Source organism: Betta splendens, chromosome 11 (genome assembly GCF_900634795.4).
Source record: "Betta splendens chromosome 11, fBetSpl5.4, whole genome shotgun sequence".
NCBI lineage: Eukaryota > Metazoa > Chordata > Actinopteri > Anabantiformes > Osphronemidae > Betta > Betta splendens.
The window spans coordinates 2,518,196-2,534,540 of NC_040891.2; positions in this window are offsets into that span (position 1 = coordinate 2,518,196).

Consider the following 16,345-nt stretch of genomic DNA (forward strand, 5'->3'; position numbering starts at 1 on the left):
AGGAACTGGAACGACCTCAACATGGCCGACAGGAACTGGAACGACCGCAACATGGCCGACAGGAACTGGAACGGCCTCTGCTTGGCCGACAGGAACTAGAACGGCGTCCTCCTCTGAGGAGCCGACAGGAACTGGAACTAGAACGGCCTCAATATGGCCGACGGGAACAGGAACGGCGTCCTCCTCTGAGGAGCCGACAGGAACTAGAACGGCGTCCTCCTCTGAGGAGCCGACAGGAACTAGAACGGCCGCAACATGGCCGACAGGGACTGGAACGGCGTCAACTCCGGAGCTGGCATGACAACTTACGGCTGCCGAGCTCGACGGGGAAGACGACGGGCCTGATTGGGTGGGGTTAACAATCGTCAGACGGGCGGTGCCCTCTGACGGGGACAAGGACGGAACTGGGGTCTGGGCGACACACGGCTGATCTGGGGTCTGGGCGACACACGGCTGATCTGGGGTCTGGGCGACACACGGCTGATCTGGGGTCTGGGCGACACACGGCTGATCTGGGGTCTGGACTAGGTTCGACTGGGCTGGGGCCTGGAGACGACAGGGCTGCACCGGGGCATGAGTAACACACGGCTGAACTGGGGTCTGGACTAGGTTCGACTGGGCTGGGGCCTGGAGACGACAGGGCTGCACCGGGGCATGAGTAACACACGGCTGACTTGGAGGCTGAGCAGCGCGCGGCTGACTTGGAGGCTGAGCAGCGCGCGGCTGACTTGGAGGCTGAGCAGCGCGCGGCTGACTTGGAGGCTGAGCAGCGCGCGGCTGACTTGGAGGCTGAGCAGCGCGCGGCTGACTTGGAGGCTGAGCAGCGCGCGGCTGACTTGGAGGCTGAGCAGCGCGCGGCTGACTTGGAAACTGAGCAGCGCGCGGCTGACTTGGAAACTGAGCAGCGCGCGGCTGAACTGGAAACTGAGCAGCGCGCGGCTGACTTGGAGGCTGAGCAGCGCGCGGCTGACTTGGAGACTGAGCAGCGCGCGGCTGACTTGGAGACTGAGCAGCGCGCGGCTGACTTGGAGACTGAGCAGCGCGCGGCTGACTTGGAGACTGAGCAGCGCGCGGCTGACTTGGAGACTGAGCAGCGCGCGGCTGACTTGGAGGCCGAGCAGCGCGCGGCTGAACTGGAGACCGAGCAGCGCGCGGCTGAACTGGAGACTGAGGGCCGCGTGAGAGCAGGAAATCCTCCCAGGGAAACAACCATGGAGCTGGGCAGGTTGGTGTAGGCACGACGATCCGACGGGGCGGGGAGAAGGAAACCGAAACCATCGGCGGTGCGACCGGCGCTGGCGTGGTACAGAGCGCGTCGCTTAGCTCGTCAGACTTCGCGCACAGTCGCTCATAGAGGCGACGAACACTGGGGTGATCTAACGCGGTGTCATCGTCCTCCAGCGTCAATATCGCCACCTCCACGGCGCAGCGCTGGTCCTCCGGGTTACTAGCCCGTCGGTAATCCTCCGCGAGGATCTCGAAATAAACATGTAGGTCGCTGGGTAGCTCGGCGCAGGTAAACTCCATACTTCCGCGGGAGAGTTATATTCGCCGTAAAAAAAAAAAAAAAACAAGGAAAAACAGTCACTGACCTGACCGGAGGCTAAGTGCTGGCTGGGTCCAAGTTTGGCCAGATTGTTCTGTCAGGACTCGGGCAGGCAGACGGCGAACCCACATGCACAGCACGGAGGCGATATTATAATCAACAAAAGGGTTTATTCTTAAAGGCACGGTCAGACGGTCCAGGTCATACACGAAAAGGCTCGGCGAAAGTACAGACAGGGAACAGGCAAAAACTCACGGTAAGTAGATAATCCAGGGTCGGGCAGGATACACGATACAGACAGGAACAAGACACGAGAAACACGAACACTCAGGGAACTCAACTCAACAATCTGGCAGGGAACTAAGGACACAGGTGGTGGTTAAATACACAGTGACTTGATGACTAACAGAGTGCAGGTGTGGGTAATGAGCAGGGACAGCTGTGACAAGACAAGAAACCGGAAGTAAAGCTAAAACAGGAACAGAAACCAGGAGACTACCAAAATAAAACAGGAAACAACTAGAAACACAAAGCCAGATCATGACACAAATCTTGGTTATTAGCTTAAATATATATAACTATACGACAAATGTCTATAGTTTGGCAAGTGAAACACTTACTATTATTGATTTAATAATTATTAATTGAATTAACAATTACTTAATTTACGGGGCACCACCCTGTTTCCAGGGACCAATAACCGATTTGGAATAGCCAATAAAGTCTCATTTGTATTTAAGTTGGTTGAAGGATGAACTCCGTACCATAGCCGACTCAATTCACCAGTGCTGCAAAACCATTTACAAATAATCACAGACAACGACCAATTAAATTACGAACGCTTTATTAAACAATTAACATTAACTCTAGTGTCAACACTATCTTGAATAACTCAGCAAATCACAACTTAATCTTATGGTGTGTTCGTCTGGAAGTACTGTATGTGTATGCGCGTTACCTGGGATAGGAGTTGTGTGTGTGTGTGTGTGTGTGTGTGTGTGTGTGTGTGTGTGTGTGAGAGAGAGAGAAAGGAGGAAGGAGGAGCGCCCCCCTTTAGGGGCGTGGTGAGGTGGCACAGCTGCGCGCGTGTGCCGGTGAGCCCTTTGAACGGAGCACGCGTGTCTGGCGCTCACAGGGAACGAAGCATGTAAAGGAGTGTGAAGTGGGACTAGCGTGAATAAGGCCTGTGGTCACACAACACGTGGGGCTATATTCTGCGATATAGTCACGTGATCGCGGAAGCGTGCAGTGGTTGAAACGTGCGCTTGGCGTGGTCGCAGAAGAGACAGAGCACTACACAGTAACACAATAAAGCACTTAAGCTAGCGAAATCACAGGTTAAAACACTTCAATGTGCACCTCTTAGATTCACGTAGATCGGTAACAGCGTTACAGTCACGTGATCGCGGAAATACACAGCGGTCAGATCGTGTGTGCAGGAAAAGAAACAACACAACAATAAAACAATTACTGATACCTAAGAGTTGTACTCTGCTCAGACCTAAGAATGCCTCTGCCTTACTGCTCAATCCTGGTGAAAAGCTCCGGCGTTGCGTGCGTGCGTGCTTGCGCTGTTGCGGTCCGGTCCGGTCCAGGTGTGCGTCGCGGTGATCGCGTCGTGATCAGCTGATGCGGCGGCGAGTGAGGCGGTTACGCTGGCGGTTTCCTACCGGATGGCTGGAAGTAGATGGGTGATCAGGCCCGTTCTCTGTGACGACGTCTCCGTTGGTTCAGCTGCTGGCTGCGGTGGAGGCTCCCGGCGTGCAGAGGGAGGCTCCAGGTGGACGGAGAGAGGAACGGTCTGCAGTGGTCTCGTGTGCGAGGAGAGAAAGGTCCGGGACGAAGTCGGAGAGAAGAAGGGAGAGAACAAGGGGAAAGGGACAGGGTCGGAAAGAACAAGGTCACGGCGACTTTTATAACCGTGTTTTTGGTCACGCCCTTCCTATTGTTTGATCCAATCAGGATGGCTGACGTCCAAGTTTCTCCTCCGTTTGTCGCTTGTGTCAGCGGGGGAGCCAGGTATGGGTCCACAGCCTGGCGCCTGGTTTTGGCGCTGAGATTTGAAATCTCTTTGTTCTCACTCACTACTATCAGGATGAGGACTTTACATACAGGCCACAGTGCCTCCTTTGTCTGAGCATGTGGGACCTTAATAATAATTCTGTTAATAACAGATTACACATATGAGGTCCCCCAACAGTTCTAAATACATATTGACCTAACATATTTTTAATTGCTTTTAGTAAGGTGTATGTTATATCAAGTGCTAATATATAAGTAATAGAAATGTAGTTATTGTTTTTTTATTCATAAATTTGACAGTACTATGTCTGTGTAACTAGCCTAGAGAAGTCTTGTTAGCTGGTGCTGGGGACTTCTAGGGTGAAGATTCCAAGTTGTCATACCATCTTCCCTGGTCTTGTGGATCAGGGCAGTGTTTACTTAGGGACAAGGTACCTATGTTGGCCTTAGACCACCTGTGAAATAACTAAATTACTGTTTTCATTGCAATACCTGGATAAAAGTTGAAATATTATAAAACATTTGTCTTTTTCCCCTCATAAAAACAGAGTTTAGTAAAACAGCAATAGTCAAAGCCAACTTTATTGTCAACCAATGCACCAGCACTATAATGCTGGATAAGTTACCTTCACAGTTCAATGTGCAGACGACGGAATGAATGGGTAGGATTCATAGTTATGTTGAAAGCATAGTTTCTGGAGTTACAGGTACAGTCATGGGCAGTTGGCTGGGGAGATGTGAGGATCTTGTTGTTCTCATCACGTTTTGGAAGACATTTTGATGTCAGTGCAGCTGCTGTACAGATGGAGGATGCAGCTGTTTTCCTTGAACCCACTCTAGAAGGTATAGAGAATACAATAGCAGATTAATGAAATGTCCAGTATTTACTATGTATCTCACAACCTTCACAAATGTAAGCAATATGTAGTGGTAGTTAGATCAGTTGTAATGGTGTTTGGAGCACACACATTTTCAACTTAGCTTTTATAGTGATGGTTTGTTAAATTTTGGCATGGCATTAATGACCTCCCTTCTGTCAGGCTGCTCAAATTCTGCTCAGAGGGCCGGTGGGACAGGGATGTTAATAGGTTCCTCCATAGAACAACCTGAGTCCAGCAGGACTTTATTGAAGATGGTTTCCATCACATTTTCCACATAATCTGCACCATAACACGAGGATTACAAATTACCCATAAACATGCTAAAATATCAAAATAAGTTGACCAACTGCATACAGAGTAAATATATAGACAATAATATAGATCGGATTATGAATACTTCAACTACAACTACTCAAATGTGAAATCCAAAATCTCTGTCAAATAAAACTGCCTATTGGCCAACAAATGATTATACTGCTGTTAAATGTACATACCTTGGCTCCTGAGGTGAACAACAACTCTTCTACAAGGTAGCTGCGTGTCCACAGCCTGCAGTGGCATCAGTTTGAGAAGCAACCTTCTTGCGTTTCGGCATTTGGGATGTGCCAGCTTGTGTAAAAAACAGTTTACAGTCAGCTGACTAGATAAGCAACACATACGAGAAGACATTAACATCATACATTTCAGACTTTGATAAAACTTGCCATAACCCAAATTCACAGGTCTACTTGGGCTACGACATACACACGACATACTCTGTAGTAATTAGAAACACAGCTGACTCTCACAATTTACTGCTGCAGCCAAACCCAAGTTGTACTGAACGTCATGTGGAGGGCTAGCGCTAGCCGCAAACGCTAGCTTCTAACGCTGCGCTAGCAACGCGCTAGCGGTTACCTTGGCGCTAGCAGCTAAAATGTGAGCTAAGTGAATGACCTCGGTACCATATATCCCATGATTCGAACTGGACAAATACTGGAGAGGCTTGGATTCATCCAAATTGTGTGGCAGCACATTGCAACATTGTCTCTCTCGTCCCTGTAGCTGTTAGCATCAACTATTCTAGCCATTACCATTCCTTACACAGGAGGGGAGCTAGATTATAAACAAAGAACATCTGGAGTACATACATCAAATAAGTATCAAGCATGTACTTACATTTGGGGAAGCAATGTGGATCATGTCTTGTAGGAACAGAGCCCTTCTTCAACCTCAAGCCCAGTAATAAATATACCCTCATTTTCAAAGCAGTAGGAGGTGAAATGGCGTCCACACACGAATGCAATGCATTTAGGCAGCGGTGCCGGCACTGGTCCATTTACAATAAAATTAGTCCATAAAGTTTCCTTTCTTGCTCCGCTGATAAAGTGAAAAGGCTGCGATGCTGGTTGGAACAACTGATAATGGAGCACTTTCTGAACCCTAATGGCCCCATGTCAGTTTGTGTCACACTGAGTGACTGAAACGCATGATGTTGCAGATAAATTTCGGTGTCCAGGTTTGTCTGGGCAGGACCAGAGCTGGTTCTGTGAGTGGTCTAAAGACTGTAGACGTAGACAGTCTGGTAAATTTGAAACCGATCGATCGATCTTGAACCGGATTGGATAAAGTCGCAAAATGTGAAATACTAACACACCAGAAGTGTCTTAACATGAACCAGGGAGTCATATAAATGTACCAGAATGTCCAAAAAGTGAATAATTTTGCATTTGCAGGGACCTTTAACTAAGAGATGGTTCCTGTGATTAACAATCATTGCAAGTTACCTGAACCATCACTAACTATAAGCTTTATTAAAAATAAAGGTTTTAAGCCTGATCTTATCCACTAAGGTGGAGAGTGTGTCAGCTTCTCGAACCTGAACAGGGAGCTGGTTCCACAGGAGAGGAGCTTGGTAGCTAGAGGCTCTGCCTCCAATTCTACATTTAAAGACTCTAGGAACCACAAGTAGCCCAGTGCTCTGAGAACGAAGCGTTCTGCTTGGAGCATAAGGAACTATGAGAGCTAGAAGACTACAAGAAGGAGCTTTATCATTAAGTAATTTGTAGGTGAGTAGGATAATTTTAAATTATGTCATAGATTTTAGAGGCACCCAGTGCAGAAAAGCTAATGTAGGAGAAATGTGATCTCTCTTTTTAAGTCCCATCAAAACTCTGGCTGCAGCATTTTGAATTAGCTGGAGGCTTTTTAAGTAGTTGTTAGGACATCCTATGAGTAAGGATTTACAGTAGTCCAGCCTAGAGGTAACAAATGAATGGATCAGTTTCACTGCATCACTCTGAGAGAGGATGCTTCTAATTTTAACTATATTTCCAAGATAAAAGTAGGCAGTTCTGGAGATTTTTTTAATATTCAATGTAAAAGAGAGATCCTGGTAAAAGATGACACCAAGGTTCCTTACAGTAGAATCTGAAGCTAATGTTATGCCATCCAAAGTAACTATGTTACTTAATAGTCTCTCTGACATAGACATCCAGAATTTGATGTCTTTTAAACAACTTTGACTTTTGACTAGTTGATCTGTTTCATTTGGCTCCAAGGACAGCTATAGCTGAGTATCATCTGCATAACAATGCAAACAATGCTTCTGAATGATATCACCTAGAGGAGACATGCATAGGCTAAACAGAATTGGACCAAGCACCGAACCTTGCAGTATTTCATAGCTAATCATTGTGCATGTGGAGGATTTGTCATTAACATGAACAAACTGGAAGCTGTTTAACAAATTGGATTGAAACCATCCCAGTGCTGTTCCTTTAATTCCGATGCTATGTTCTAGTCTCTGTAATAGAATGTTGTAATCAGCTGTATCAAATGCAGCACTAAGATCTAACAGGAAAGGACAGAGACCAGACCATTGTCTGAAACCAAGAAAAGATCATTAGTGACTCTAAGCAGAGCTGTTTCTGTACTATGATGTTTTCTAAATCCTGACTGAAAATTCTCATACAGGTTATTCCTACTCAGGTAGTCAGATAAATGTTTAGCTACGATTTTTCAGGAATCTTAGAAAAAAATGGCAAATTTGAAATTGGCTTATAGTTAGTTCTCCAGGGTCCAGAGTAGTTTTTTTTTAAATAAAAGTTTGACCACAGACACCTTAAAACCCATTAAAAAAAGCACATAGTACATACATTAAAATTCCATAGCCTATTAGTAAAGATTGGTTGATTTGATTTAATATGGAAGAGCTGATTAAAGGCAAAACTTTTTTAGGTAATCTGGTTGGGATTTGGTTTAAATAACACGAGGACGACTTGGAAGGGTTGATTATTGAGGTTAAGAGGGTGATTTCTGTCATTTGGAGAAAGTTTTCTTTTATGGTGATAATTTTATTAGTAAAGTAGTTCATAAAGTCATTGCGTCTGAGATTTAAGGGTATAGTGGGCTCAACAGGTGGTGTCCTGCAAACAATGTGGGCTTTGTGGCTAATTGGAGCACTTTTTGGGGAAAACCTGGGCTGATTAGAAGAGACAGCGTCCATCCCACGTTGAACGGAGCCTCTCTGCTCTCTAGTAACATGGCCATGTTGCTTAGTCTCCCCACTCCGTGACAACTCAGAGTGGAGCCCAGGACGCAGAGTCGCAGTCTTTCACGCCTCTCTGCATGTTCTCTACAGCCACCACCCACTCTTAGTCTTAGTTATCGCATAGAGACTGTGTCTACTTCTCGACCACCTAAACTATACAAGTCACAAACAAATCAAAGAGGAGTGACTTACCAGAATTTAATAAACATCAAAACAGTTCCTCTTACAGAACAAAGTAACAGTAAGTTAATAAAGTGTGGTTTATTAAATATCAGATCTCTCTCATCTAAATCCTTGTTAATAAATGACTTATAAGTGACTGATAAGTGACCATCACATAGATCTGTTCTGTCTCACTGAAACCTGGCTGCAGCAGGATGAATATGTTACTTTAAATGAGTCGACTCCAATGAGTCACATGAACTATCATGTTCCAAGAAGTACAGGTAGAGGTGGAGGAGTAGCAGCAATTTATAAATCAGATTTATTAATTACTCCTAAACCTACCGTTTACCGTCCTCCTGCTCCATATTCAGAGTTCTTAACTGAATTCTCTGAATTCTTATCTGACCTAGTTCTTAGCACAGATAAAGTCATTGTAGTGGGAGACTTTAACATTCATGTACATGTTGACAGCAACTGTCTCAGCACTGCTTTTAACTCCTTAATAGACACTATTGGTTTTACACAGCAGGTAAATGAACCCACTCATCGTTTTAAGCATACCCTCAATCTTGTCCTGACATATGGGGTTGAAATTGATAATTTAATAGTTCTTCCCAAAATCCCTCTGTTATCTGACCATTTCTTATTAACTTTTGAATTTAGCACAATTGACCTTACAATAGCTGGAAAGAAATGTTACTATAGCAGATGTTTATCTGACAACGCTGTTGCCAGCTTCAAGCAGATGATTCCATCATCTTTTGCCTCAATGTCTTGTAGATACACAGAGGAGAACAGTCACCTTAATCCTTATGAACAGGTTGACTGTCTTGTAGATGATGCTGCAGCTTCTCTTCGTACAATGTTTAGACACAGTGGCTCCTCTGAAGAAGAAGACAGTGAATCAGAGGAGGTTAGCTCCGTGGTATAACTCAGAGATCCGCAGCCTAAAGCACAGGACCAGACAACTAGAAAGACAGTGGCGTTCCAACAAAATAAATGTAAACTGCATTGCATGGAAGGACAGTCTAATAAAATATAAAAAAGCACTTTGTGCTGCCAGAAAAACATATTATTCCTCCCTAATTGAGGAAAACAAAAACAACCCCAGGTTTCTTTTCAGCACTGTAGCCAGGCTGACTAAGAGTCATAGCTGTGTTGAATCTACTATCCCCTTAAATCTCAGCAGCAATGACTTTATGAACTACTTTACTAATAAAATTATCATCATTAGAAAAAACATTCAGCAGCGACTTCTTCCAAACGACAGAAAGCACTGTCTAAATCCTTCAACTTTAAATTTACTAAATCCTCTGTCTTACCTAGACAGCTTCTTCCCCATACAGTCGTAGCACTTCAATGTGTCAGCCTTTACGGCAATCTGTTTGCATTTTCAGCGCGGTATCACCGGGTTTTTAGCTCGTTGGAGCTGTGTTGTGTCTATTTGGCCTATAGGTGGCGATCAGCCCCCACACTGGCCTTTATGACACTGTGCTATACTTATGTTATATAGGCCCATGTAGAGCTACGTCACAACGCCTCCGTGGTGTTATGGTTTGTTTATTGTTAACAGCCTTGACCTGTCAATTTTTTACCCCGGGTTCGAATCCCGGTGGAAGCAGGAGTTGTAATTACTGAACATTTTTATATTTTCGCATACATGATAGGCTGCCTGTATTATTTAGCAGAGCTACAGCCATGTTCCCAAGAGGTTCACCAGCCGCTTTCGGCACTGAGTCATAGACGGACGTTGTTCTGCCCGCATTCATGTAGACACGGAACTCTTCACAGTTTTTTTAAACGTAGATTTTGTTAATTTCGTTATTCATTTACAACAACATGCAAATGCTAAAATTTTTCTGAAAAGATGACTGTACACCCATCAAGTTTGGGTGAACGGAAAACGCTTGAAAGCGTTTCCGTTTTATATTCCGTTTATTTCGTTATTACTCATTTCACCTGTACTACATAAAGACATTGCAAAGCTACAGCCATGTTCCTACAAAGCTAACCAGCTGTTTATTTCGTTATTCCCTCTTTCATGTCCATCTGGTGAATGAAAGTGGGCGGGGCCATCCACGTCCCAGAGCAGGGACACTGGGGGAAGGGGAAACACGCATCAACACGCAGGACAAAGATCTGCGTTTCTCTGCTGCTACAGCCTCGACTGCGTTGGGTTTTTAGTCTCCCTTTCATCTGTACCATATGAAATGTGTTCCTACGAAGTTGATCAGCCGCTTTCAGAATCAGAATGCAATACAATTTATTTATTTTTATTATATGATATTCTCTACAAGTTAGCAGTGATAGCCTGCCAGACCTGTGTTAAATACCATAAGAAGAGCATTTAAAAAAAGTCAAGTGAAAGGTTTTGGCGTCTCACGTCCTACATAGGTGCAGCTGATCACGCGCCCGATCTCCCATGGAGTTTTTCTTTGTCTCGGAGCTAAAGTATTTTACACCTATTGACTGAGTGGAGACAATATGTTAATGTCCCTGTGCCAATACGTAGTAGGGGATGGGGTTTGAAGTTTGCTTTGCAACTGAATCAACATCAGACGCCGTAACTTGCGCGGAGCGAGTTCCAAATCCACTGTGTTGCCTGTGTAATAAAACATTGTTTTTCTGCAGATATTTGGGTAAATGTCATTACGGTAAAGTATAATAATGCAGCTTCCGTTTAAAGGGCACATTGCCTATGTCTTAGTGTTTTACCTGTTTAATTGCACCAAACCAAATGAGAAAACGAAAAGCGGCTTTAAATCTTTTCAGCTCGTTTTTTCGTTTTTAACACGCTGCTTTGAATAAATGCCGTTTGTTTCTTTTTAATCGAGAAACGGAAAACGGTCTGTGTATGTTCCAACTGTTTGATTTGTCCCCCAGAATAAAATCTTTTTTTCCACAAAACGAGAAAACGGGAAACGGCTTTAAATCTAATTCCAGGTCTAGTTTTGAAAACACTGTTTTCAGCTTGTTTATTTGGTTTTAACACGGTGCTGTGATTAACGATTTTTTCGCTTATATCAAGAGAAATAAGGAAGCGGATGTTCTTTGTATTTTATTTTCTGGACAATTTACCTAGAAAATGGCTTGATTTATTCTAGAGGGGGAAATCAAACGTAGAACGTACACAGACTCGGGTCTGTGACTCGGGACACAGTACTTACACACGAGGACATACTGTATAAAGGCAGCAGCGAGATCAGCATTTGACAACAAACACTAGCGCGCATTGACAACTTGATCCAAGTCATCTGCCTATGAATAGGTGGCTCCTCAGCACCATCGTTGGAACGTCACATTACTGTCTGCTTCAGACGGTGATGCCACTTCCCTGATTCTCTCGTTGCCTGCATTATCACATGCATACATTTCTGGTTAAGCTCTACCTGGACACATCATCTGTCATTCGGGCTTTTCATTCAGAGTCAGAGCAAACTATAGGTCATTGCGGTCTGAGTAAATTTTAAGCATTTGGTTAACCTTAAAAGCTGCTATAACTAGAGAACGACTTAGTTTTTCGTTCTCTGCTTTTTTCTCAAAACGAAAAATCAGCTTTAAATCCAACTCCGTGCCTTGTGTCGAAAAAACAACAACACTTGAGGACGAAACGAAACGAATCCAGTTTGTTTTGTATTTTTTCCTCATGATCAACAAACCAGAAGACGAGTACAAATATGCATATAAAATACATTTATAACACAGATTGATGAATAAATATAGATTTCTATTTTATGTTATTATACTTATATTATTCTATTGGATTGGCTGGAGGAGGGACTGTGTCTCTCGGCTGCCCTGGAAACTGTGTAAAAACATCAGCAGCTTCGGCAATTGACAACAAACAATAGCGCACTAGCGAGCAAAGACGCATAATAATCTATAATATTTATAATAATAAATTTATATATTTTTTTTAAATATATTATAAAATGAACTACTCTACATTTAATGATACAATACCATGACATCGTTTTTTGTGCTTAATGTGCAGACACAGATAGAAATGAACAGTCGGACCTCACGTCTTTGCGCCACCTGGTGGTTAAAACGAGACTAGCACCCTGATTTTTTTCAGCTTGCTGCAGGATTAAAAATCCTTAGTCGGGGACGCACCCGTGGCGCGCTGGCGACGCGCACGTACTGCGGTAAAAAAGGTGGTCACTTTGAAGTGCTACGACTGTAACTCATATGGAGTTAACCTCAATAATCAACTCTTCCTTTTTTTTTTTTTTTTTTTTTTTTTTGTTCTGTCCAGCAGTTTAGCAAGCAGCATATGTTACGCTGAATGCCATATTGTGATGGACAGCTTTGCTTTAACAAGAAGAGTATATATAGAATATATATATAAGGGGGTAAGGGGGTGCAACCAGCTGCTGAAACCAAGCAAATCTGTTAAGTAAACAATCGGAGCAGGGATGTACCTTAGGCTAACACATTCATAACTAAACAATTTTTGTACTGTGGTTTACCTTGGAGATTAATACTAATACCAATAATAGTGCTAAGGTATGTGCACATACTCATACAGACATATACATATCATATACATACATATGTGCATTATTATACATATCCCATACTACTTAATAAAAGTCATGACATAGAACACCACAAATTACATATTCACACATTATTGATATTGGTAGTGATAAGTATCAATAATACTTACAGTTGGATTTGGAAAGTGTCCCACTACAAGGTTAGTAAGGCTGTAGCTTAATATTATTCACCCAAAGGGTGAGGCAGACGTTGGTGCATGAACAATGCCACTTGTGGAAGCCAGGGTGATGTGAGGGGCTCGGCCACCACGCCCATCCAGCAAGCAGAGGAAGGAATCCTAGCAGCCAGGGAGCCCACACACCTTCAGTTCCAGGAGGGCAAGTGTTGCGACCCAAGCCGCCCACACAGAGCCCCCCACAGAGCTGCAGCAGGCACAGAGACAGCACCCGAGGCCAGAGTGGGCCACCGGGGGTCAACGCTGTCCGCCCAATGAGAACCAGGGGCAAACACTCCCCCCGGCGGGAGGGTCGGCCTGAAAGAGTAGAGCCCGAGGACCCACGGTCCGTAGGGAGCCCACCAGAAGATGCCCCCGCGCCCAGAGTGGGGCCCGCCCCCAGTCCACCACCCCCACGAGCGGAGCAGGGCCTACCCCATTGGCCCGACCTCATCCCCTGGCGCCACAGCGGCCTGCAGCACAAGGCCAGCAATTGGTGGGGTCAGCAGAATAGAGACCACCCAGGCAGACGATCATCGTACCCCGGGCGAAAAACCGGACCCCCCACACTTCAACCGCACCACACGCATACCAACTCACACAAACACAGACGCATACACCCACCCACATATGCAACACACATCATCACATCAACACACACACACACCATAGACTCTCTTACAACAAACTAGTCAATCATACGTGAACCAATGCACTCTTAGATACATTCTCGCACCCATACCATTCGCTTGATCACATTCGTGGGGAGGGTAGGTCTCCGGCCTGCCGTCCATGTGGCCCCAGGCAGGGACCGCAGCTCCTCCCGAGCCCCGCCCAACCCCCCCAACCCGGGGGAGGCAGAGGGCAGCAGAAAAAGGTACCCCAGAACCCTGCACCCCAGCTTGGACGTGAGTGTGTGGAACTAAAGTGCACTGACGGGGGGTTACACCTCCAGGAGCACAACCGCTGGCTGACGGTGTGTCCCCCGGACAGTGCCCCCCCTCGCCCTAAATGTCTTTTTGCAGTTAAAACTGGGTGGTGATCTCTCCACCAGGGCCAGTGGGCGAGGCCACAACTGACCTCAGCTCCAGGCCCCAGTGAAGGAGCCCACCCCCGGCCCTAAATGTATGTGTATGTGGCTAAGTATGAGGAACTTTGGGAGATAGCCAGTACCCCGAGGGGTCCAGCAGACAGAGCCATCAATGGGAAGGCTCCGTCTACTGCCCCCCCCGGAAGGAGCCCCCAGATTCCTGGAAAAGTGTGTATGACTAATGCAATTAAAACTGCAGAGCATCCCACTTGGAAGGGACGGAACCACTTCCCAGTAGCCCCGGTCCCTCCATTAGCAGGACGCCCCTTGCAGACCTAAGTGGATGAATGCGGAGAAATGTAGTTGGGAAGCAGAGCACCAGGGTCCGCAGAGCCAGGTTCCCGACTGGCTCTGCTACCCATCCCACCACCCCCCACAACCCCCAGCCAGGAAGGGACAGCCGAGACCCAAGGAACCGCAGTACTAGTGCCCAGGCGCCACACGCAGCACAGCCAGAGACATCCTCACCCTTCTTTCACACTTACCCATTCTCTCGCTCAAGTATGCCCATGCTCGCCCTGTGTAGTGCTACACTCAAACCAACACCCCTACTCTGTGGTTGTGCATTGAGGGCCAGCCTCCGCCCAGGGCCCCAGCCTCCGCCTAGGGCCTATAATAATCAACTCTTCCAAGTCGTCCACTTGTCTTTTAGATCCAATCCCAACCAGATTACTCAAAGAAGTTCTACCTTTAATCAGTTCGTCCATGTTAAATCAAATCAACCAATCTTTACAACTAGGCTATGTACCACAGGCTTTTAAGGTGTCAGTGGTCAAACCTCTATTGAAAAAACCAACCCTGGACCCTGGACAACCAGCCAACTATAGGCCCATTTCAAATTTATCGTTTATTTCCAAGATTCTGGAAAAAATCGTGGCTAAACAATTATCTGACCACCTGAGTGGGAATAACCTGTACGAAAATTTTCAGTCAGGATTTAGAAAACATCATAGCACAGAAACAGCTCTGGTTAGAGACACTAATGATCTTCTATTAGCTTCGGACAATGGTCTAGTTTCTGTCCTTGTCCTGTTAGATCTTAGTGCTTCATTTAATACAATTGATCATAGCATTCTATTACAGACACTAGAACATAGAATCAGGATTAATGGAACAGCATTGGGATGGTTTAAATCCTATTTGTTGAACAGATTCCAGTTTGTTCATGTTAATGAGGAATTCTCCACATGCACAAGGATTAGCTATGGAGTACCACAGGGTTCTGTGCTTGGTTCAATTCTGTTTAGCCTATACATGTCTCCTCTAGGTGAGATTATTAGAAAGCATTCTATTAATTTTCATTTTTACGCAGATGATACTCAGCTATATATGTCCTTGGAACCAAATGAAACAGATCAACTAGTAAACATTCAGGGTTGTTTAAAAGACATCAAATCCTGGATGTCTCAAAACTTCCTTCAACTAAACTCAGATAAAACCGAAATTCTTATTGTTGGGCCTAAAAATCTGAGAGAGACACTATTGAGTCAGATAGCCACCCTGGATGGCATAACATTAGCTTCAGATCCTACTGTGAGGAACCTTGGTGTCATCTTTGACCAGGATCTCTCTTTTACATCATACATTAAACAAATCTCCAGAACCGCTTAACTTCCATCTTAGAAATATAGTTAAAATCAGAAGCATCCTCTCTCAGAGTGATGCAGAGAAACTGATCCATACATTTGTTACCTCTAGGCTGGACTCCTGTAACTCCTTACTCATAGGATGTCCTAACAGCTACTTAAAAAGCCTACAGCTTATTCAAAATGCTGCACCCAGAGTTCTGACAGGACTTAGAAAGAGAGATCACATTTCTCCTACATTAGCTTCTCTGCACTGGCTGCCTGTGCCTACATCTTGTAGGATAGAATTTAAAATTCTCCTACTCACCTACAAAGTACTCAATGATAAAGCTCCTTCTTATCTTAAAGACCTCATTGTTCCTTATGCTCCCAGCAGAACACTTCGTTCTCAGAGCGCTGGGCTACTTGTGGTTCCTAGAGTGTTTAAATGTAGAACGGGGGGCAGAGCTTTTAGCTACCAAGTTCCTCTCCTCTAGAACCAGCTCCCTGTTCAGGTTCGAGAAGCTGACACACTCACCTTTAAGATTAGGCTTAAAACCTTCCTTTTTGATAAAGCTTATAGTTAGAGATGGTTCAGGTCACTGGCAATGATTGTTAGTCACAGGAACCATCTCTTAGTTAAGCTGCGATAGACATAGACTGCTGGGGTACTTAATTTATACACTGAGCTCTTCTGTTTCCTTCTACCTCTTCTGTCCAATAACCTCTCATCATTGTCCCATGTTTAACTAACCTTGTCTCTTTCTCTCCAGTAGTTGTGCTTCTCTCTCTCTCTCTCTCTCTCTCTCTCTCTGTCCTCACCTACA